Here is a 24,577-nt window from a genome sequence, read left to right on the forward strand (position 1 = left end):
TGGATAATATTTGTCAAATCATGCCTGCAATTACCTATGTCTGTATCGGTCTGTCTATCGGCCCCTCTGTCTTCCCCTTTCTCTCCAGGACCATTTACCTCATTTAATTTATATGGCTTTCTATTCTCTTTCTCTCACTTCTGTGCAAGATATAAATACACAAAGAGTTGGTTAGGGACTATTTAAATTGAGATGCATAACCCCCCCCCCCCCCCACATCTTTGTCTCCCTCTCTCTTATACAGACAAACACACAAACACAAACATTATCTGTCTCCCTCGCTCTCTCTATCTTGCACATACACTTCACTTCCATACATTCCCTCTCTCTCTCTCTCTGATTCCCGCATCGGTGTATCAACCTCATATGAAACACTCTTTGTGTTATGATTATTTTGTTAATATTTTAGGAATAAGACAAGTAAATTGAGAGATAGAGAGAACTTTTTCTGCTCTTTAAAACTGTTCCGGTTTTAATTTGAAAAAATATGTCCTCTCTTTTATACTTATCAGAAAAGATGCATTAGACTTCTTTTGTTTACTGTAGACATAACACTGCAAAATGAGCATTATCTTCAAATCAAGAAAATGATAATATCTCTAGAAAAGATCATTGCATTGGCACCAAACCTTTTTATTTACAATTTAGGTATGCCTAAGAGTATTTTCTATGTTATTTTTTGTGACTTTTTTGTTATTTAGTATTTTTAAAAGTTAAAATTAGGATGGAAGACTTTTTTTGTCAAAGAGAGAGTATTTTGATAATTGCATCCGTGCCTCATTTTTCACTTTTTGAAAACCGTTTTTCAGCCTTCAATTTTTGTGCATTGACTGGAAATATATTGAAAACTCTTAACATTGACATGATATAACTCTATCTTTTAGAGAATATGAAAAATTAACTCTCTGAATTATAAAAAACATCATACCAAATTTTAGCATTTCTATTATCTCTATGTACTGAGCCTATGCAAACCTTATTTTGTATTGCTCAGTTTGAATGCTTATATTCGTGAAAATATCCCATGGCTTAACACAGTTTTTATGAAAAGCTATAATTCAAGACTTAATATTTCATATTACCTTTTGTTCATTTCGATAATTTTATATTTTCATCACCAAAAATTAGTTTGAAATTCGAATAATTTAAAAGAATTTTAATACTCTCAGAGAGCGCCATCTATTGACCAGGCCGTGTACATTTTACATTCAACATACACACTTAACATGGGTTATGTATTATGCGAATTTCATGCTCTTGACTTGGGTTTAGTATCTACGATGATCGTTTCCCGGATTCAATAGTCAAAGGAATTAGTTTGTGCTATGACATTTCGACTACTATTAGAGAGAAATCACCAAAATGTGTTCATTACATGTGCATTGCAAGAAAGTCCGCGAAACTCGAGAAATTACTACACAAGAGAAGGGGCTACAGACAGCAATTTATCGGCTTTGCTACACTGAATATCCCCGAGCGTAGCCCGGGGGCTAACCCTAGGTGCCGCTGGCTTCTCCTCCGCCAGACTGACTGTGTATCGGACTCAAGTACTCAGCTCAGCTCAGCTCGGCGTTTGTGTTATTTATCGTACCGGTAAGTATAATTGAAAAGGCCCTAAATGTCTTAAGCACAAGTAACTCAAATGAGCTGCTTAACTTTAGAATACCTCACTAGTCTAGGCTATGTAAATGATGAAGATAAACGTTGAAGCCATATAGCCTAGCCTAGGCTAGGGTTAGGGTTGGGATTAGGGTTAGGGTTGGGATTAGGGTTAGGGTTACTATTAATAGTTAGGATTAGGGTTAGGTTTAGTGTTACGTAAGAAACTTCGCGATAGATCAGAAGTATATCCAAACTTTGACCCATGACTCTAGCGTGGAGAGAACATAAAATTAAACGTCGAAGCCCTAGGCCTAGGATTTAGGGTTGTTAGAGTTACTAGTTTAGTTAGGATTAGGTTTAGTGGTTATCCTATACTTTAGGGTATTTTATTATTTTCGGTTCCTAACTTCAGTCAACAGCTCTACATGCATATATCTATTATGTCGTGTCATACGGCCCTGCTCCTGGGCGCCCACGCACAGGTTTAAAGTGACACACTGGTTTTTGAATCTACAGACCTACTTGATAATTGATTGTTTAATGGCCTGCTTTCAAGAGTGAATGTAGGGTCTATGCGTATAATCGTATATTACCTTTTTTCGTTTTTAGTTTTTTTTTATTAAATAGGAACAGTGGGTGGGATTGTTTGAGGGTGATGAGAAGAGAGACAGCATATTCATATAGGCCTAGCCTGGATTATTAGGGTCTAGTGGTGGGGGCGGTGGGTAGGGAGGGAGGAGGGGCAGGAAGGGGCGTTAACGGGATAAAAAGGAGTACATATTACCTACTTCGTTTTAAGGGGTTTTAGTAATTATGAACAGTGGGCAGGATTGTGTGAGGGTGATGAGTACAGTGACAGCATATTCATGTAGCCCGGATTATAAGGGGGTAGTAGTGGGGAAGCTGGGGGGGGGGGGGGGGGGAAGGGACTTAATTGGATATAAAGAGGTGCATATTACCTACTTCGTTTTAAGGGGTTTTATTAAATATGAACAGTTGGCAGGCTTGTTTGAGGGTGATGAGAAGGGGGACGGCAAATTCATATAGCATGGATTATTAGGGGCTAGTGGTGGGGGCGGTGTGTGGGGAGGGGGCGGGGGCGGGAAGGGTCATTAACGGGATAAAAAGGAGTACATATTACCTCCTTCGTTTTAAGGGGTTTTATTAAATATGAACAGTAAACAGGATTGTCTGAGGGTGATAAGTATAAGGACGGCATATTCATGTAGCCTGGATTATTAGGGGCTAGTGGTGGAGGCGCTGGGGGGGGGGTGGGGTGGGGGAGGGGTCGGGGAAGGGTTGTTAATGGGATTTAAAGGAGTGCATATTACCTACTTCGTTTTTAAGGGGTTTGGTAATTATGAACAGTGGGCAGGATTGTCGAAGGGTGATGAGTAAAGGGACAGCATATTCATGTAGCCTGGATTATTAGAGGCTAGTGGTGGGGGCGTTGGGGGGGGGGGGGACGGGCGTTAATTGTATATAAAGAAGTGCATATAACCTACTTCGTTTTAAGGGGTCTTATTAAATATGAACAGTGGGAAGGATTGTTTGAGGGTGATGAAAAGAGGGATGGCATATTAATATAGCCTGGATTATTAGGGGCTAGGGGGGGGGGGCGGAGGGTGGGGGAGGGAGCGAGGCCGGGAAGGGTCGTTAATGGGATATAAAGGAGTGCATATCACCTACTTCGTTTTAAGGGGTTTTATTAAATATTAACAGTGAACAGGATTGTCTGAGGGTGATGAGTATAGGGACGGCATATTCATGTAGCCTGGATAATTAGAGGCTAGTGGTGGGGGCGCTGGGGGGGGGGGGGGGGGACGGGCGTTAATTGGATATAAAGAAGTGCATATTATCTACTTCGTTTTAAGGGGTTTTATTTATTATGAACATAGGGCAGTATTGTTTGAGGTTGATGAGAAGAGGAAGGGCACAGTTATGTAGCCTGGATAGGAAGGGACTAGTGGTGGGGGGGGGGGGGGAGGGGTCGGGGTGTCGGGTAGGGGCCTTAATTGGACAAAAAGGGGTGTATATTTACCTACTTCGTTTTAAGGGTTTTTATTTATTATGAACAGAGGGCAGTATTGTTTGAGGTTGATGAGAAGAGGAAGGGCACAGTTATGTAGCCTGGATAGGAAGGGACTAGTGGTGGGGGGGGGGGGAGGGGTCGGGGTGTCGGGTAGGGGCCTTAATTGGACAAAAAGGGGTGTATATTTACCTACTTCGTTTTAAGGGTTTTTATTTATTATGAACAGAGGGCAGTATTGTTTGAGGTTGATGAGAAGAGGAAGGGCACAGTCATGTAGCCTGAATAGGAAGGGACTTGTGGTGGGGGGGGGGGGGGGGGGGAGGGGGTCGGGGGTCGGGTAGGGGCCTTAATTGGACAAAAAGGGGAGTATATTACCTACTTCGTTTTAAGGGTTTTTATTAAATATGAACAGTGGGCAGGATTGTCTGAGGGTGATGAGAAGAGGAATGGCATGTTCATATAGCCTGGATTATTAGGGGCTATTGGAGGAGCGGTGGGGGGAGGGTTCGGGGGGGGGGGCCTTAATTGGACAAAAAGGGGTGTATATTACCTACTTCGTTTTAAGGGTTTTTATTAAATATGAACAGTGGGCAGGATTGTCTGAGGGTGATGAGTAGAGGTACAGCATATTCATGTAGCCTGGATTATTAAGGGCTATTGGAGGGGCGGTGGGGGAAGGGTCGGGTAGGGGCGTTAATTGGATATAAAGAAGTGCATATTACCTACTTCATTTTAAGGGGTTTTATTTATTATGAACATAGGGCAGTATTGTTTGAGGTTGATGAGAAGAGGAAGTACAGCATATTCATGTAGCCTGGATTATTAGGGGCTAATGGAGGGGCGGTGGGGGAAGGGTCGGGTAGGGGCGTTAATAGGATATAAAGAAGTGCATATTACCTACTTCGTTTTAAGGGGTTTTATTTATTATGAACATAGGGCAGTATTGTTTGAGGTTGATGAGAAGAGGAAGGGCACAGTTATGTAGCCTGGATAGGAAGGGACTAGTGGTGGGGAGGGGGGGGGGGGGAGGGGTCGGGGTGTCGGGTAGGGGCCTTAATTGGACAAAAAGGGGTGTATATTTACCTACTTTGTTTTAAGGGTTTTTATTTATTATGAACAGAGGGCAGTATTGTTTGACGTTGATGAGAAGAGGAAGGGCACAGTCATGTAGCCTGGATAGGAAAGGACTTGTGGTGGGGGGGGGGGGAGGGGGGTGGGGGGTCGGGTAGGGGCCTTAATTGGACAAAACGAGGTCTATATTACCTACTTCGTTTTAAGGTTTTTTATAAATATGAACAGTGGGCAGGATTGTTTGAGGGTGATGAGAAGAGGGACGGCGTGTTCATATAGCCTGGATTATTAGGGGCTATTGGAGTAGGGGTGGGGGGAGGGTTCGGGGGGGGGGGTCTTGTAGGGCCCTAATTGGACAAAAAGGGGAGTATATTACCTACTTCGTTTTAAGGGTTTTTATTAAATATGAACAGTGGGCAGGATTGTCTGAGGGTGATGAGTAGAGGTACAGCATATTCATGTAGCCTGGATTATTAAGGGCTATTGGAGGGGCGGTGGGGGTAGGGTCGGGTAGGGGCCTTAATTGGATATAAAGAAGTGCATATTACCTACTACATTTTAAGGGGTTTTATTTATTATGAACATAGGGCAGTATTGTTTGAGGTTGATGAGAAGAGGAAGGGCACAGTTATGTAGCCTGGATAGGAAGGGACTAGTGGTGGGGGGGGGGGGAAGGGTCGGGGTGTCGGGTAGGGGCGTTAATTGGATATAAAGAAGTGCATATTACCTACTTCGTTTTAAGGGGTTTTATTTATTATGAACATAGGGCAGTATTGTTGAGGTTGATGAGAAGAGGAAGGGCACAGTTATATAGCCTGGATAGGAAGGGACTAGTGGTGGGGAGGGGGGGGGGGATGGGTCGGGGTGTCGGGTAGGGGCCTTAATTGGACAAAAAGGGGTGTATATTTACCTACTTCGTTTTAAGGGTTTTTATTTATTATGAACAGAGGGCAGTATTGTTTGAGGTTGATGAGAAGAGGAAGGGCACAGCCATGTAGCCTGGATAGGAAGGGACTAGTGGTGGGGGGGGGGAGGGGTCGGGGTGTCGGGTAGGGGCCTTAATTGGACAAAACGAGGTGTATATTTACCTACTTCGTTTTAAGGGTTTTTATTTATTATGAACAGAGGGCAGTATTGTGTGAGGTTGATGAGAAGAGGAAGGGCACAGTCATGTAGCCTGAATAGGAAGGGACTTGTGGTGGGGGGGGGGGGGGGAGGGGGTCGGGGGTCGGGTAGGGGCCTTAATTGGACAAAAAGGGGAGTATATTACCTACTTCGTTTTAAGGGTTTTTATTAAATATGAACAGTGGGCAGGATTGTCTGAGGGTGATGAGAAGAGGAATGGCATGTTCATATAGCCTGGATTATTAGGGGCTATTGGAGGAGCGGTGGGGGGAGGGTTCGGGGGGGGGGGGGGGGGGCCTTAATTGGACAAAAAGGGGTGTATATTACCTACTTCGTTTTAAGGGTTTTATTAAATATGAACAGTGGGCAGGATTGTCTGAGGGTGATGAGTAGAGGTACAGCATATTCATGTAGCCTGGATTATTAAGGGCTATTGGAGGGGCGGTGGGGGAAGGGTCGGGTAGGGGCGTTAATTGGATATAAAGAAGTGCATATTACCTACTTCATTTTAAGGGGTTTTATTTATTATGAACATAGGGCAGTATTGTTTGAGGTTGATGAGAAGAGGAAGTACAGCATATTCATGTAGCCTGGATTATTAGGGGCTAATGGAGGGGCGGTGGGGGAAGGGTCGGGTAGGGGCGTTAATAGGATATAAAGAAGTGCATATTACCTACTTCGTTTTAAGGGGTTTTATTTATTATGAACATAGGGCAGTATTGTTTGAGGTTGATGAGAAGAGGAAGGGCACAGTTATGTAGCCTGGATAGGAAGGGACTAGTGGTGGGGAGGGGGGGGGGGAGGGGTCGGGGTGTCGGGTAGGGGCCTTAATTGGACAAAAAGGGGTGTATATTTACCTACTTTGTTTTAAGGGTTTTTATTTATTATGAACAGAGGGCAGTATTGTTTGACGTTGATGAGAAGAGGAAGGGCACAGTCATGTAGCCTGGATAGGAAAGGACTTGTGGTGGGGGGGGGGGAGGGGGTTGGGGGTCGGGTAGGGGCCTTAATTGGACAAAACGAGGTCTATATTACCTACTTCGTTTTAAGGTTTTTTATTAAATATGAACAGTGGGCAGGATTGTTTGAGGGTGATGAGAAGAGGGACGGCGTGTTCATATAGCCTGGATTATTAGGGGCTATTGGAGTAGGGGTGGGGGGAGGGTTCGGGGGGGGGGGGGTCGGGTAGGGCCCTAATTGGACAAAAAGGGGAGTATATTACCTACTTCGTTTTAAGGGTTTTTATTAAATATGAACAGTGGGCAGGATTGTCTGAGGGTGATGAGTAGAGGTACAGCATATTCATGTAGCCTGGATTATTAAGGGCTATTGGAGGGGCGGGTGGGGTAGGGTCGGGTAGGGGCCTTAATTGGATATAAAGAAGTGCATATTACCTACTACATTTTAAGGGGTTTTATTTATTATGAACATAGGGCAGTATTGTTTGAGGTTGATGAGAAGAGGAAGGGCACAGTTATGTAGCCTGGATAGGAAGGGACTAGTGGTGGGGGGGGGGGGGGGGAAGGGTCGGGGTGTCGGGTAGGGGCGTTAATTGGATATAAAGAAGTGCATATTACCTACTACATTTTAAGGGGTTTTATTTATTATGAACATAGGGCAGTATTGTTTGAGGTTGATGAGAAGAGGAAGGGCACAGTTATGTAGCCTGGATAGGAAGGGACTAGTGGTGGGGGGGGGGGGGGAAGGGGGTCGGGGTGTCGGGTAGGGGCGTTAATTGGATATAAAGAAGTGCATATTACCTACTTCGTTTTAAGGGGTTTTATTTATTATGAACATAGGGCAGTATTGTTTGAGGTTGATGAGAAGAGGAAGGGCACAGTTATATAGCCTGGATAGGAAGGGACTAGTGGTGGGGAGGGGGGGGGGGATGGGTCGGGGTGTCGGGTAGGGGCCTTAATTGGACAAAAAGGGGTGTATATTTACCTACTTCGTTTTAAGGGTTTTTATTTATTATGAACAGAGGGCAGTATTGTTTGAGGTTGATGAGAAGAGGAAGGGCACAGCCATGTAGCCTGGATAGGAAGGGACTAGTGGTGGGGGGGGGGGAGGGGTCGGGGTGTCGGGTAGGGGCCTTAATTGGACAAAACGAGGTGTATATTTACCTACTTCGTTTTAAGGGTTTTTATTTATTATGAACAGAGGGCAGTATTGTGTGAGGTTGATGAGAAGAGGAAGGGCACAGTCATGTAGCCTGAATAGGAAGGGACTTGTGGTGGGGGGGGGGGGGAGGGGGGTCGGGGGTCGGGTAGGGGCCTTAATTGGACAAAAAGGGGAGTATATTACCTACTTCGTTTTAAGGGTTTTTATTAAATATGAACAGTGGGCAGGATTGTCTGAGGGTGATGAGAAGAGGAATGGCATGTTCATATAGCCTGGATTATTAGGGGCTATTGGAGGAGCGGTGGGGGGAGGGTTCGGGGGGGGGGGGGGGCCTTAATTGGACAAAAAGGGGTGTATATTACCTACTTCGTTTTAAGGGTTTTATTAAATATGAACAGTGGGCAGGATTGTCTGAGGGTGATGAGTAGAGGTACAGCATATTCATGTAGCCTGGATTATTAAGGGCTATTGGAGGGGCGGTGGGGGAAGGGTCGGGTAGGGGCGTTAATTGGATATAAAGAAGTGCATATTACCTACTTCATTTTAAGGGGTTTTATTTATTATGAACATAGGGCAGTATTGTTTGAGGTTGATGAGAAGAGGAAGTACAGCATATTCATGTAGCCTGGATTATTAGGGGCTAATGGAGGGGCGGTGGGGGAAGGGTCGGGTAGGGGCGTTAATAGGATATAAAGAAGTGCATATTACCTACTTCGTTTTAAGGGGTTTTATTTATTATGAACATAGGGCAGTATTGTTTGAGGTTGATGAGAAGAGGAAGGGCACAGTTATGTAGCCTGGATAGGAAGGGACTAGTGGTGGGGAGGGGGGGGGGGAGGGGTCGGGGTGTCGGGTAGGGGCCTTAATTGGACAAAAAGGGGTGTATATTTACCTACTTTGTTTTAAGGGTTTTTATTTATTATGAACAGAGGGCAGTATTGTTTGACGTTGATGAGAAGAGGAAGGGCACAGTCATGTAGCCTGGATAGGAAAGGACTTGTGGTGGGGGGGGGGGAGGGGGTTGGGGGTCGGGTAGGGGCCTTAATTGGACAAAACGAGGTCTATATTACCTACTTCGTTTTAAGGTTTTTTATTAAATATGAACAGTGGGCAGGATTGTTTGAGGGTGATGAGAAGAGGGACGGCGTGTTCATATAGCCTGGATTATTAGGGGCTATTGGAGTAGGGGTGGGGGGAGGGTTCGGGGGGGGGGGGGGGGGGGTCGGGTAGGGCCCTAATTGGACAAAAAGGGGAGTATATTACCTACTTCGTTTTAAGGGTTTTTATTAAATATGAACAGTGGGCAGGATTGTCTGAGGGTGATGAGTAGAGGTACAGCATATTCATGTAGCCTGGATTATTAAGGGCTATTGGAGGGGCGGTGGGGGTAGGGTCGGGTAGGGGCCTTAATTGGATATAAAGAAGTGCATATTACCTACTACATTTTAAGGGGTTTTATTTATTATGAACATAGGGCAGTATTGTTTGAGGTTGATGAGAAGAGGAAGGGCACAGTTATGTAGCCTGGATAGGAAGGGACTAGTGGTGGGGGGGGGGGGGAAGGGTCGGGGTGTCGGGTAGGGGCCTTAATTGGATATAAAGAAGTGTATATTACCTACTTCGTTTTAAGGGGTTTTATTTATTATGAACATAGGGCAGTATTGTTTGAGGTTGATGAGAAGAGGAAGGGCACAGTCATGTAGCCTGGATAGGAAGGGACTAGTGGTGGGGGGGGGAGGGGTCGGGGTGTCGGGTAGGGGCCTTAATTGGACAAAACGAGGTCTATATTACCTACTTCGTTTTAAGGGTTTTTATTAAATATGAACAGTGGGCAGGATTGTCTGAGGGTGATGAGTAGAGGTACAGCATATTCATGTAGCCTGGATAATTAGAGGCTAGTGGTGGGGGCGCTGGGGGGGGGGACGGGCGTTAATTGGATATAAAGAAGTGCATATTACCTACTTCGTTTTAAGGGGTTTTATTTATTATGAACATAGGGCAGTATTGTTTGAGGTTGATGAGAAGAGGAAGGGCACAGTTATGTAGCCTGGATAGGAAGGGACTAGTGGTGGGGGGGGGGGGAGGGGTCGGGGGTGTCGGGTAGGGGCCTTAATTGGACAAAAAGGGGTGTATATTTACCTACTTCGTTTTAAGGGTTTTTATTTATTATGAACAGAGGGCAGTATTGTTTGAGGTTGATGAGAAGAGGAAGGGCACAGTTATGTAGCCTGGATAGGAAGGGACTAGTGGTGGGGGGGGGGGAGGGGTCGGGGTGTCGGGTAGGGGCGTTAATTGGACAAAAAGGGGTGTATATTTACCTCCTTCATTTTAAGGGGTTTATTTATTATGAACATAGGGCAGTATTGTTTGAGGTTGATGAGAAGAGGAAGGGCACAGTTATGTAGCCTGGATAGGAAGGGACTAGTGGTGGGGAGGGGGGGGGGGAGGGTTGGGGTGTCGGGTAGGGGCCTTAATTGGACAAAAAGGGGTGTATATTACCTACTTCGTTTTAAGGGTTTTTATTAAATATGAACAGTCGGCAGGATTGTCTGAGGGTGATGAGTAGAGGTACAGCATATTCATGTAGCCTGGATTATTAAGGGCTATTGGAGGGGGGGGTGGGGGAAGGGTCGGGTAGGGGCCTTAATTGGACAAAAAGGGGTGTATATTACCTACTTTGTTTTAAGGGTTTTATTAATTATGAACATATATTGGGCAGAATTGTCTGAGGGTGATGAGAAGAAGGGCACAGTGTTGTAGCCAGGATGGTTAGGGGCCGTGGGGGAAGGGGTCGAGGGGGTTGGGTAGGGGTGTTAATTGGACAGAAAGTGGTGTATATTACCTACTTCATTTTAAGGCCCCCCCCCCCCCCCCCCCCCCCCCCCCCCAACCCAGCGCCCCCTCTACTAGTCCCTAATAATCTAAAACCCCTTAAAACGAAGTAGGTAATATACACCCCTTTTTGTCCAATAAACGCCTCTACCCAACCCCCCACTACCCCTCCCCCCTCCCCCACCGCCCCTCCAATAGCCTCTAATAATCCATGCTCCCGGTATATGAATATGCCGTTCCTCTTCTCATCACCCTCGAACAATCCTGCTCACTGTTCATATTTAATAAAACCCCTTAAAACGAAGTAGGTAATATACACCCTTTTTGTCCAATTAAGGCCCCTACCCGACCCTCTCGACCCTTCCCCCCACCGCCCCTCCACTAGCCCCTAACCATCCTGTCTACATCACTGTGCCCTTCCTCTTCTCATCCCCCTGAGACAATTATGCATAATGTTCATAATTGATAAAACCCCTTAAAACGAAGTAGGTAATATACACCCCTTTTTGTCGACTATGATATGTCCGACTGAAATTATAGTTTTTATTTCTCTTTATTTAATAGAGAGCCTGTATTAAGCAAGTCCTCCACCCCCCTCCCCATATTGCTGAGATCCCCATTGGTTTACTTGTAACAAGTTTCTTTGTGTGAGCACAGATATGATACAATAATAATAATAATGGTGGGTTCTTGTATAGCGCTCATGTCAGTCAGATTTGACCCTCCTGGCGCTCCCGATTATTACCCTGGCTTTAGCACAGCTGCCATACGGCGCTCTAGCATTTCAAGGAATAAATTCCTACCAGGTACCCATTTACTTCACCTGGGTGGAGTGTGGCAAATGTAGATCAATGTCTTGCGATTCCCAAATGATTAAAAAACTCAGGCAACTTTCCAACGAAGATTAAACACTTACAGACAAGTGTCTCAGATTATCTGTGATGTTTTAACCAACCTTTATTCAAGTAAAGGATAATAAGGCAAATATGGTTTGTAGACTATTTTGTGAATTCGGTATATAAAAGTCTTAGGGACTGCTTTAATATTCTAGACATATCTGTTTCTATACCGGCTCTCGTGGACGTTACATCCTACTATGACCCCTCAGCGCTCCTGCAGTGGCGTATATCCTTACTTAATCATTACTTAATCTATTCATTCATCCCCCCTGAACAATAAAGATGTTTACTTTTTCCACCTGTAGGACACCAATCCCGCATTCAAAGGATACAGGTAAAACACTGGAAGTTCCCAAAATGCCAGGTGTCAGGATGGACATACATTTTACCTTGCCAGCTCACACAAGACAAAGAGGGGATTATTATTATATTGCTCCATCTCTGGAAAGCTTTAGGGGCACAGTCTAGCATGCACTACCACGCCTTCTGCAACATTTCCACTGATCTGTGGCGTTCCTCAAGGTACCGTAACCGGCCCGCTTCTCTTTCTTCTCTACACCAGCCCACTGTCTCAGGTCATTGATTCTCACTAGGGGATTCAGCATGCGATGTACGCTGACGACACTCAGATTTATGTAACTCTTAAGCCTAATGGGAAGGATGATGTGACTCAGAAACTTAGCAGTTGCCTTGAAGACATTAGGTTCTGGTCTTCTAGCAATAGACTTTGCCTTAATGAACAAAAATCTGAAATGATCCACATTACTTCCAAATTCAGAAACGCTGATTCCTTCCCCGACTTGGTTACCGGAGAGGGTTCACTGAAGAGTTGTGAATATGTTCGAGACCTTGGTGTTTTAATCGACAAAAATCTTACATTTCAGCAGCATATTAAAAAACGTTTGTAAATCTGCATCTTTTGGAATCTTTAAAATTGGGAAAATTAGGAAACTATTTGACCAACCCACAACTGCAAAATTAACCTTTGCCTTTGTATCCTCCCACCTTGATTATTGTAATTCATTTTTTTTCTGGCCTTCCTCATTCATACTTACTTCCACTCCAAAGAATTCAGAATTCTGCTGCAAGGCTTGTAACTCTCTTGAGAAAATTTGAGCACATAACCCCAATATTGCGTTCTCTCCATTGGCTTCCCATACACCATCGTATAACATTAAAAGTTCTTCTTCTGACATACAAAATTCTCCATGGCCAAGCCCCTAAATATCTTTCAGATTTGATTTCCTTACGTTCTTCTAGTTCTTTAAGACCTCTTCGATCATCATCAACCTTGCAGTTAACCCTTGGACCTTGTTGTGTTACAAAATATGGCGATCAAGCTTTTTCAGTAAATGCCCCTATCCTTTGGAATAAATTACCAGCGCATATTCATAATACTCATTCTCTTGACCAGTTTAAGTCCTTGCTGAAAACGCACCTTTTTAATTCATGAAAGATATTCTGCAGTTGTGAGTCGGTCAAAGGAGGTGCTCACCATCTTATTCTTTGTTTGTTTGATCTTATGTTTGTCCTTATGTTTGATCTCATTTTATTTTTGTTATAACATGCATGATTTATTGAATAAAGAACAGATTTATATTTTTTGTGTTTATTATAAGCTTTAGTTGGTAATCTTAAGTCTGACAATGGTGCGCTTGGAAACACCCGTATTAAGCGTCTAATAAATGTTATGTATTATTATTATTATTATATCACAGACAAAAATCATCATTGGATTCTAACTAAACATTGTTTGAAAATTCTTTAATAGAATAAGGAATCTTAATTGGTTTTCTCAGTAGCAAGAATTAAAGATGTTTTAAATATTATTATTCCTCTATGAAAGGCATTGTTGGATATGTGACTTTATAGCAAATTATAGAGGCAGAAGGGATCAAAAGGTATTTAAGAAGAGCCTCTCCATATGGCTTTGAGGCAGTGTGCCCTGTTTATGTGTTACATCATACCAGAAATCCCATCTCCCTAGAGGGTTGGGGAAGAATGTGAAGCTCTTATTTCATCAGCTCAGTTGAGCATAAGGTCAGTGGACCTCTTGTTTATTGTTTGCGGCCCTTCAAGTGCCGCCCAGGGCACGTGCCCCCTCTGCCACCCCCATAGATAGGCCACTGAGGAAGACACTCATAATGGGCCTATTAAGTCATAAAGATCCCTTTTGGAATCGTTTTTAAAAATAATTGTGTGTGAAAGCATACAATGTCGGTGAATCGTCAAATAAGGCTTATACATAAAGCATGCACATAAATAATTCACAAGTCTGATATTAAAAGGTTTCAAGACTTAAAGATTTAAAAAAGGAACAACCCAGGAGACCAAAAGTCCACAAGATTGAAAAAGAAAGTTGTGCAGAAGCTGATTGAGATCAACATACATGTAGGTCTCTGGGGCTTTATTCCATGTTGGCCCTCGGTAAATATATACATGTACATGTACATGTACATGTATGTACTGTTGATCACTTCTGTAACTGGCCTCATAGCAAATGAATGCATTTTCATGCTAATCTGGAATCCCAATTTTGTCTTCTTTTTTTACAGGAGCCGGAGGCCACCCATGATACCCAGGAGGGGTCCCTCCCCTTTTGACCCTAGTTGACCTCCAGAACATCAAGCTCAAAAGTTTCTCTAGAAGACTTTCATGCCTCAAGAAGCCCGTATTCAGTCTTTGCACAAGGTCAGTCTCATGTTCATACAGGAGATGCCATATTGTCATTTTTAATTGTTTTGGTGATTTTAAAAACCACAGAATATTTTCCTTTCTACAGACTTGTACATAATTGGAGACCAAAATTTTAGTCAGTCGCAATATCTCAAGAACCACACTAGAGATATGAGGCTCAAACTGATAGTATATGTACCGCCCTAGGAAAATGATCTGATCAGATTTTGGGTAAATGGGTCTAAGATCAATTCCTGAAACTAAAGGTTTTACCCGTGCTATTGTAATTGGGTTCAAACTTGATGATAGTATGTATCATCATTGGAAGAATTTGACTAGAGTTTTGGTTAATAGGTCAATGCTTTTTAATTAGAGGTATTACCCTTGTTATCGCAAGATGTAAAGAACTCCTTGAGGTATTACTAGGCCTAAACAAGAATGTTGTATTGCCCTTTAGGTGCCAGCACCTTGGTTGGTTGGTCTTTTTTAAATTTTTGTTGTTGTTCTTACTTTGTCCCTGTTTTGGCAGATATTTCTCAGTTTTTAATGCTTTAATACATGTGTTTCAGCGACATCATTCCATTCATCTCTTTTCACCTCATAATAATCCATGGTTTACAATGTTGTGTTGAGACAACACTCTGTGCTTCTCAGCTGATGAAGTTGGTTGTCAACTACCTGTAAAACCTGCTAGCAATGTGAAGATTGTTGACAAATTTTACAGGTGGTCCCGGGCACAAAGTGGTCTCTTTACTAACCAAAGAAGGGACCGAAACTGACACAGGAAAAGACAGCCAGACAGTTTTGCATGCATTAGATTCAAATCATAGCCTATTACAAATGTTGGTATTCAAACTGGCCCACTTCATAGAATATGCTCTTCATTCCTGTTTCAGTTCTGGGGATTGTTCCCAGTGTATGTTTGTATCCGTATTTTGAATATGATTTGAGTCGAATCTGACAATAAATTCAAACCATTCAAATACCTGAATGTTTGAACTCACTGCATGGTATATACATGTACACCAGGGGCGCCGATTTCTTTTCATGACGGGGGGGGGGGGGGGGGGGGGGGGGGACGATAACGAAATGCAAGGGACGAGGGAGCAGTGGGGTAATGAGCAAAAACATTTTTTTGGGGGGAGGGCAGAAACAAATCTGCATCACCACCACTCTTACATGTTACACAGGCCCTGGCAACGTTTTTCAAAGTGAGGAGGGGGGGCTAAAGTATTTATGATCAGGTAGAGCAAAGCAAGTGGAGCGTAATTGGCGTGGGGTCCATGGGAAAAGCCCCAGCGGGGTTCAAGGGGTGGAGCCCCATGAAACTCAGGGGTTTTAGTCATTAAATTAAGGTCAGATGTACATCCGTGGGGCGAAAATGCCATTTCAGCAACATTTGCTTATTACTGGTATCGAATTAGAAATAAACCATGTTTGAATTTTATTTTTGGAGAGGGGACTTCCCACCCAAGCTCACCCCCCCCCCCAATTATTACGCAAGCGCGAGGGAGCATAGTGAATGAGAGGGGTGAAGGTGACGGAAGTGACTACCCCCTCACAGGTTTTTGAAGTTTTGGTTGTATTAAAAAAATTACAGTCCTTAGCAAAACTATAGTATAAAAACAAGCCATATACTTTTTTCACACTTCACTTTTCTCAGTATTTACTTGTACGTTTTGAAGGATATTGTGCGAGGGAGCGTAGCTACCGAGTGAGAAGATTTTTTCATTTTTATTTGTCTAAATGCTGCACTCTTGGGCCCTCCAGAGCCAAAAGTGTGTTGCAGTCTTTAGTCAGTATTTGCTATACATTTATTTTTGTGCGATTTTTCAAATTGGGATTGCCTCTCCTGATGTACAGGTACACAAGGCCAGGTTTACTTGTTTATGCCAGCAGGATTTCGAAACTATGGTAGAAAACGAGTGAGAACTTGAAAATAATTTGATGATTTTATGCATTTATATCCCATTTAAACAAACAAAATACTTTTTTTTTTCTTCTAAAAAGGGATTGACAAAAATTATAATAAAAAGCCGACCATAGATTTTAAGTTTTTGGGGGCGGTTGCAAAGGGCAATACAACAATTTATTTGTATAGGTCTTATAGGAAGATGATCCAATTACATTTTAGTAAATCAAGATCACAGTCGTCAATTGACTTTTTATTTTAGGCTATCTAATATTAGGGGCTAGCTCAACATCGGTATTGTTGCTATTAGTGCCAGATAAATAAGTGGCTGAATGTTTGGGGGCAACACTCTGTAAGGGGCCAGAGCATGTAAAATAGGGCCAATGACATGATTTTAGACAAGTATATATCTGACTAGGTCCCTGTACACATCACTGATAAGTAAAGACACTCTTCCAAATTTAAAATAAGGAATTTCAAGAGAGTGCTCATGTGACCGTAATTAAATGTGTAAAATGTCTGAGCTTCAGGGGCTCTGCCCGCTGGACCCCACCAAGGTCCCTAAGGCGGCCTCTGGATGCTCATCTGATCGTAATTTAATGCCTAAAACCCCGAGCTTCGGGGTCTCTGCCCCGGGATGCTCATCTGACCTTAATTAATTGCCTAAAACCCCTGAGTTTCATGGGGCTCTGCCCCTTTACCCCCCCCCCCCTGGGACTTTGCCCCTGGACTCCACGCCAATTTACGCCCCCCTGCTTCGCTCGCTTTGCCCTACCTGACCGTAAATATTTTATTCCCCCCTCCCCCCCCCCCCCCCCCCTCCCTATTTTGAAAAACATGCCAGCGCATGCGTAACATGTAAGAGTGGTGGTGATGCAGATTTTGTTATGCCCCCCCCCCCCATTACATTTTTGCTCATTACGCCACTGCTCCCACCCCCCCCCCCCCTTCCCGGTCATGAAAAAAAAAAAGCCGCCCCTGGTCATAGTTACAGTTTAAGAGAAGATTTGAATGAATGTTTAAAACGTTTGCTGCTCAAATCACTGTTTTAAGTAAAAACACTCTTCCAAATTAAAAATAAGGAATTTCAAGTAAGTTAGTACAATCTACTGGTTCAGTTTCTTCATTTTTAAAAATCAACGAACCATTAATGAGCAAATCAAACCATCTAAGTACTGTACAGGATCTACTGACCAACTTAGACCCACTTTTGAAAAGACAAACCAAAGTTAAATTTTTCTAAACAGTTATTTCCAAAAATCATATCAAAATAGCCCAGTATAGTTCAGGTTAAAAAGTACAATTTTGTAGGAAGGGACATTTTATAGATATTTCATCGAGTTGGTATTCTTGAAGATAAGTTCATTCTCATGTTTGTATTTTACAGGAGGGGACAGATATGACATTCTATCTTAACAGCATTGACTGAAACAAGATGTCGCAGCCTTACATTCTGGTGATAGGTTCAAGGATCAACCCCCTTCAATTCTTTGTAATTGTGGAGAGACAAGCACTGGAGTTCAAGACAATGACCAAGGCAGTAGACTTTTGTTTTAAACTGATATACGTGCCGGATGTTCAGTACCAGGCTGCTTGCATAGGAATGTGGGAGTTCCTACAGAATATGTAATTGCCAGAAGCAAAAACTGTTGCAGTTTCAACATCTGTGCGGGAGCTCCGCACATTTTTGGCAAATGAAGAAAAGTAAGCTGTCGAGCTCCATCAGCTACATTGTATGAGACTAACAGCCTGGATAGAAATTGTAAGTGATAGACTTGAATTTATCTTTTCTGAAACTCCAGGTTTGTGAATAAAGATCTGACAACGAAAGCAATTTTATTTTAAAAAATTCTTAATTATGTAAGTTTTTGAACATTGGTAGATAAGATTGGCACTTGAAGACCTACTGGTAATACATTTACTGGAATATATCTTTGTAAAGTCGAGACAATTTAACAAGTCTGATGGTAATACATTTACTGGAATATAACTTTGTAAAGTCGAGACAATTTAACAAGGCTGTGTAACAAAACATGGGGTCTATCGATGTAATTCAACTTGCTGCCATGGTAAAATGTTGAACTTTGAAATATTAAAAAGGTTCATCTTGTTAAACCCTTACTGTACTGGGCTATTTTGAGCACCTCACTGACTGGGGGGGGGGGGCCTCCTAGGGCCCCCCCCCCCTATGATCTCGGCTGTCCGATGAACACGAAAAGTTGCATGTTTATAGATATTTACATAAGGAACAAGATGGTTATAATTATTTTTTTCCTCATATGCAAATTTTTGTCGTTATAGCCTAATTAATTATGCAAAATGCTAATTTTATGCATTTTACAGAAAACTCTTCATATTTGTCTGTAGACTTGTGAAGAATCTTGAAAATGTATTGAATAAATGTTTCCTTCATCTCAAATTCATGAGGTTTCATTATTTTTATGATATTTGAAAATGCATAAGTTATGAATACGCAAATTACGCATTCATCAATATCAAATCTGGAAATATACAGGGAACTAGAATCATTACAAAAATTGTCAGACTCCACTTTTTGAATGTTGAAACTCATTATTCATATGAAACTTCTTTTCTAACACAAAATAATTATTTTGATGTAATTAATAATAATTTAATCAAATTTGATGCGATTTTCTAATATTTCTTTTCTTATGTATTTGAATGTTTTTATTTCTTATTATATCTATGTTTTATTTCTAATGTATTCTTTTGTTCTGGAATACATCAAGTTACTTTGAGAAACATATAAAAGTAATTTGATATCAATTCATATCTCCCACTTAGAAGAAATACATCTAAAGTATTTATATATCACTTTTTGATGACATGCGCATACTAATTGTTATGTAACACCTTACAGGTATATCCGATTTCGACGAAAATGGTATCATAATGTGCGTAAGACTCGAGGGAAAAAATTCATGAAACGACAATTCAAAATTCCAAGCGGTTGCGGCACAATCTCCAAAAATGTTGAGGGAGGGGGGGGGGAAGCCCAGTACAGTAAGGGTTAATAGCCTTTTCCCCCATCTGTATGCGCAACCAGTCAAACTATGTCTGCAGACTCCACTTTCTTATACATTAGGTCTTCAAATTCCTTATTCTACAATCAATATTCAATATTATAAATTGCATAATTTATCAAGTAATACATTTTGAGAAAAAATGCTGTGCTGATATAAATTGCTCAAGCCAACTCAAGTTTATCAATGATGTTGCAGTTGAAGTTTGAATGGTGCTGTTAAATTCTGTTATAGAATTAGTTTCAAGTTTGTATAAGAATAAATCATAACCATTCTATGTATATTACAATACAATGTACATCTGTAGGTGTGCCATGAAACAAGTTGTAATTTCATAATCAAAGTTTCTACTCTGTTTACGTTTTGTCAGAGCAGATACCGGTAGGTTTCAATGTGCTGGCTACTGCAATTACAAGTAGAACAAAATAATTGCTGTCCTGAAATAAATTGCTCATGCCACTTTTTCAATGTTACAGTTGAACTTTAAATGGAGAAATGTATTTCCTGCATTTTAATTTTGATGCAATCTGAAGGTGTAATGATGAAACCACCATTACCATGCATATTGATGAATCTTTAACAGTATGGCATTAACACGTTGGTGTCGTATGCAATCGTGTTGCCAAGTTTGTTGGTATTATTTACCATTTGAGACATTTTCCAAGACATATTATAGATATTTATATTATGTGCTAATTTTCTTTCATATTAATTATTGTAATATTGCTTGGTCAAACGGTCATGATTATTTCATTACTAAATTAAATGTTTTGCAGAAAAAAGCCATAATAATGATTTCTAATTCACCACATAATGCTCATACCTTGCCAATCTTCTCCCAGTTTAATAAATCTAAACGTTTATGAAATTAATAGATTGAATATTGTAATATTTATGTTTCTGTGGTCTAGTGGCTTATTACCATCTCTAATTACATACAAATTTGTAATGTATACATATATAATAATTTTAAAATTGAGTCACACATGTGTAGGAATTGTATTGTTAATAAATTTGATGTTGTCTTGATGATAAGAATTACTATTGTTCAGTGTGGCATGTTCTACTGTCAATTCTTTTTTCTCAGACACTTTGCAACTTTAGTAACTTACGTTTATTTTATGCCTCCGGAGGCACGTCTTTATTCTTGTGGAAAGGCGGAGGCATAGCCATCAACTCAAGTCCCCCTTGAACACTCAACATCCTATTGTATTATGGCTGAGAAAGAGCAATGTCTTTTATGATCCCATATATGTTTTGAACAACAAATTTGAAAAATGTTAAGCAACTGTGTGTGTTTAAACAACCTAGATGTCTAAAAGCTTTAAATAACCTTGGTTGTTTTACAGTTTAAACAATAGTCGTTAGAGTGACCGTCTTAAACAGCGTTACTTAAATTTTTTAAACAGTTTAAAATATTTGTAAAAATATTTGTTACTGTAGTTCTGCTCCTTTTATCATTGTGTTCTTTATATCACAGACCCACTCCTTCATATCACAAACCCGACCTCTCGTTCTGCTCCTACCACCTCTTGTGTATGGTCCTAATTTTGTATTTTCTTTAAAAAAACTGCTTTCTGACCGCTTATTCCATAAACCTTGATAAAAGCATGTTTAAAAGTTTTTTTCCCACCAAATTTTTGCTCATTTGCAACATTCAACTACATAAACATTTACATGTAAATCAATTTCAACAACCTCAACAAAATAAAGATCACAGAAAAATATTTTGCTTGTTTTAGTGTTATTTAATTGGCATTTAGTTACACATTATAATAACAGGTAATGCATCATAAAGATTATGTGTGGAGTTTCTAGACTGAACCGATGAACGTTCTTTTTATGTACTTAACAAAGATTATGTGAGATAACTTCTCTATCAACTTAAATTTACACTGGATAAAAATCGGATTGATAAAAAATAGAATGTGCTTTACCACAGAACTAGTTTTTAATTAAAAGTTATTTTCTTTCAAAGATTGGATACCAAAGTATGGATTGTATAAATTTAACTTTTTAAAGCAATTGACCTCGGTAAACATAATTATAGCCCAGTCTGACAATATAAAATATAAAGTGGCCAATATCTAGTATTTCACAACAATAATAACAAATAAGTTAAAACCTATTTTTACTTTTTTCTTCAATTCTAAAACAAAAAACAAAAAAAGTTGATTCTTGTTGTTAAAACCTGCATTGTAAGTAATTGGCACTGAGCCGATTGATCAATGGCTGCATAAAAATTTGTATCGAAATTTCTCTTTTATGATTAAACAAAGTGTTTTGGACATCAATCCTCAACATCAAAGCTAGGGATGAGCAAAATATAAATCAAATTTCAATTTAAGGGTCCTGCTTCTGCACCATATTTTTGTATGTCCGGCTAATGTACCGAATAGAGTTCAATATATATTTACAAATATGGAGACATGTCACTCTATAATACTGTCTATCAATTATCACATTTCTCTATTGTTTGATTTAATTTATTAAGGCACATGCTGCCTTGAAACACAAATAAAAAAATATTTCTTTGTAAATATTCTTAAGATCACTGCCCAAGACAATTGACCTGTCAAATTTCCCTCACTTGGCAACACGGGGCAGAAAGAAAAGGCAAAAGTTTTATTTTGTGCCTCGACACTACCATAACTGCATGCACAAACTATACAGTATTATACCGTAACATTTTCTTTGGAAAGACCCATTCATTTAAAAAAAATTGTTCATAATTACAGACGTCCATAATTCTGAGTAACATTAGTATTGTGGGTAGGGTCGGCTGTCAAAGCTCAGTATGGCGGATTCAGAACTCTCAGCGACATTAGGTATATAAGCTAGTTAGAAAAGCCACTTTTCACACGTTTGGACGGCAAAGATCAACATCTCCCCATACATCTACCTACGCTGTTTTCATCATCTCTTCTTTGCAGCATAACAAAGTTTGCATGTCACCAGACAGTACATGAATATTTTATCATAGTTTGGGGAACACTGAACGTTTCGTGCATACAGTGTACCTTCATGTTTACTACAAGCGCACACAAACAATGCACAATCCAAAGTGATAACTACATGTAGGTGGGTTCAACACTCACAGATAGAAACTTTAAAACTTTTTTCCCCCATGGCATTCATTGGTTTTCCTCTGGAGGCAGGATAGTTGAACATTCATTAGTCATCTTATTCCTATAAAAGATTTTGACATTCTTTATCTGTGACATTGGATCTCATTTAAACTATTATCATGTTAATTTGCAATCTAATCAAAGAGCCAGATTTGATGAAAACTGTAGTAACAAGATGTTTAGGTCACATACAACATAACACACAAGGTGTGATAGGAGATAAGGAGAAAAATGGATGCTGCCTAGCCCTATAAGTGCAGATAAGGTTACGATGGAACATAATACATGGAACATGATGGTAATTTTACTTAAAGTGAAGTTGTGCAGTCTCACCATACGCTTTCCATCACTCACAATGACTATGCATAGTGGGCGCAACAATACCTTCCCCTGGTGCCTCACTGATTGAGACACAGTACAGATGGAGCCAGCGACCACAAACGTCGCACTGCTGGTCGGTGGTTTCTCTGAATGGGCCACCAGACACTGAACCATGTCGCAGGTTTTCCGCTGGTTAGGTGGGGGCACAGCGTTGGTGGTCAGTTTGACATTAACTCCATGTTTCTGGCATATTTCTCAACGTTTCGAGGATCAATCCCTCTTGTAATAACAAGAGCATTCTGCAGCAAAATAAATTGAAAAAAACAAGAAGAAAAAATAGGTGAAATTTGAAAAGAAAAGAAAAAAATTTTAATCATGAATTTCTATTGAAATTACCATATTATATCAGGCATCTCATATCTAAAATACAAAATAGTGACATAATTAATAAGAATTTGGGACAGCAAAAGAATCTTCTTATATCAGGTACCTCGGTATATCAGAGCTCTTTATAACAAGGTTCCACTGTACTAAATTGCAAAATAGCTAGCAGTGCCTATTTGGCAACTAGAAAGTGGATCTAGGCCTTTATGCATTTCCTCATCTCAACCAATGGGAACTGTCACTGAAGCCCCCCATGGGGGGTGGGGGGAGGGTTATGTCCTCAATGGAACATCTTAAGACCACATCTCCTAATTAATCTGTAAACAGCATGAAACAATCCATAGAATTAAACTGATGGGTTAATCTTACCAACATGACAAATGCCCACAGGAATGTCCATCTTCTTGCCTGGCAGACTGGAGCTTGCCAACCTTCCATGACGTTCCAGCTAGCTAGGTCTCCAATTTTCTCTGATCTGCATGCCATGTAGACTCTTGAATAAATTTTGAAATTACAAAACAACATCATAATAGTTCATAGCATAATCCTTGATTTGAAACTTACAATATGTGCATTCAATAAACATATTAACATTAAAATTAAATTAATTATCATGAAGGGCAAACAAATATTATTGCCCAGGTAACAAATACTCTTTAAATACCCTACTAATTGATATATAATTATGTCACGCACGTGTCGCGTATTCCCTATTCATATTCTGTGTACAGTGCTTTACCAAGACTGGGTCAAATTTATTATGATTTTGATCACTCCAAAACCTTGCAGTACACGTACACCAATACTACATGATCAACTTTTTCTGATCCATTCCACACCTTTTCGTTCACAATGCAATCGCATGACCAGAACTCAACTTTATCTTTAACCTGTAATTCTTTGTTCATAATTTTATTGTATGAGACCAAATGTTGGATTAGGATAAGGAATTTTAAACACTTGAAAGTTAATAATTGTAAGGTGTGTGACCCAATTTTCCACTTGATGCTTTCTATTCTACATGAAGGAGCATCATAAAATAGTCTTCTAAAATTTGAGTGAAATTACTCCACTGGTTCTAATGTTAGAAGCAAAAGGTTCCTTAAATTATCCCCATAAAACAGAACACAAATTACAGTGTGTGGTGGGGGGGGGGGGGCGGCCGGGATGGGGTCAATTCACTACTTTATTGCCAATACCTTCAAAAGGAAACATCTCTCAGGGGTAACATTTGTATGATGGGTAATGAGAAAAATATTGGGTCACACACCTTTAAGCAACAAATCCGCAGGACTAGCACAGAGTATCCAAATTGAACGAGTTCCTTTATTAAAAGTATTTTAAAACTAGTTTCAATTTAGTAATTTTGATTGTCAATTTTTGCCCTGCTGCGGGCTGTCAACATTTTATTTTTGCACATTATAAAAAAA

General features: G+C 40.7%; 2 long non-coding RNA genes across 2 annotated transcripts; one reads left to right on the forward strand and one right to left on the reverse strand.

The window, feature by feature from the left end:
* The first annotated feature begins 324 nt into the window (after positions 1–324).
* Positions 325–18,340, forward strand: LOC115928011. Its single transcript, XR_004065816.1, has 4 exons — positions 325–1,593; positions 11,988–12,204; positions 14,238–14,373; positions 17,658–18,340. It is a non-coding gene; the product is annotated as an uncharacterized LOC115928011 (long non-coding RNA).
* Positions 18,341–22,228: 3,888 nt separating this feature from the next.
* Positions 22,229–23,848, reverse strand: LOC115928012. The gene is made up of 2 exons (XR_004065817.1): positions 23,517–23,848; positions 22,229–23,062 (listed from the first exon to the last, which is right to left on the reverse strand). It is a non-coding gene; the product is annotated as an uncharacterized LOC115928012 (long non-coding RNA).
* Positions 23,849–24,577: the final 729 nt, after the last annotated feature.

Source organism: Strongylocentrotus purpuratus, unplaced genomic scaffold (genome assembly GCF_000002235.5).
Source record: "Strongylocentrotus purpuratus isolate Spur 01 unplaced genomic scaffold, Spur_5.0 spur5_scaffold_21, whole genome shotgun sequence".
NCBI lineage: Eukaryota > Metazoa > Echinodermata > Echinoidea > Camarodonta > Strongylocentrotidae > Strongylocentrotus > Strongylocentrotus purpuratus.